At 40.4% G+C, this 824-nt stretch overlaps 1 non-coding gene across 1 annotated transcript; it reads right to left on the minus strand.

Moving 5' to 3' along the window:
* Positions 1–61: 61 nt before the first annotated feature.
* Positions 62–165, minus strand: LOC127746821 (small nucleolar RNA R71). The gene has a single exon (XR_008008633.1). It is a non-coding gene; the product is annotated as a small nucleolar RNA R71 (small nucleolar RNA).
* Between the last annotated feature and the right edge of the window lie 659 nt (positions 166–824).

Consider the following 824-nt stretch of genomic DNA (forward strand, 5'->3'; position numbering starts at 1 on the left):
CTCCTGGGATAAGCTGGTCACGGCCTTCTTGGATAAATTCTTTCCTCCTCAAAAGTTGAGCAAGCTTAGAGTGGATGTTCAGACCTTCATGCAAAAAGATGGTGAATCCCTCTATGAAGCTTGGGAAAGATACAAGCAGATGACCAAAAAGTGTCCTTCTGACATGTTTTTAAAATGGACCATATTAGATATATTCTATTATGGTTTATCTGAGTTTTCGAAAATGTCACTGGACCGTTCTGCAGGTGGATCCATTCACCTAAAGAAAATGCCTGCAGAAGCTCAAGAACTTATTGACATGGTTGCAGATAACCAGTTCATGTACACTTCTGAGAGGAATTCCGTGAATAATGGGACGCCTCAGAGGAAGGGAGTTCTTGAAATTGATACTCTGAATGCCATATTGGCTCAGAACAAAGTGTTGACTCAGCAAGTCAACATGATCTCTCAAAGTCTGAATGGATGGCAAAATGCATCCATCAGTACTAAAGAGGCAGCTTTTGAAGAAGCTTATGATCCTGAGAACCCTGCAATGGCAGAGGTTAATTACATGGGTGAACCTTATGGAAACACCTATAACTCATCATGGAGAAATCATCCAAATTTGTCATGGAAGGATCAACAAAAGCCTCAACAAGGCTTTAACAATGGTGGAAGAAATAGGCTCAATAATAACAAGCCTTTTCCATCATCTTCTCAGTAACAGACAGAAAATTCTGAACAGAGCCCCTCTAATTTAGCAAACTTAGTCTCTGATCTGTCAAAAGCTACTTTAAGTTTCATGAGTGACACAAGGTCCTCCATTAGAAATCTGGAGGCACAAG

This window comes from Arachis duranensis, chromosome 4 (assembly GCF_000817695.3).
Source record: "Arachis duranensis cultivar V14167 chromosome 4, aradu.V14167.gnm2.J7QH, whole genome shotgun sequence".
Classification (NCBI taxonomy): Eukaryota; Viridiplantae; Streptophyta; class Magnoliopsida; order Fabales; family Fabaceae; genus Arachis; species Arachis duranensis.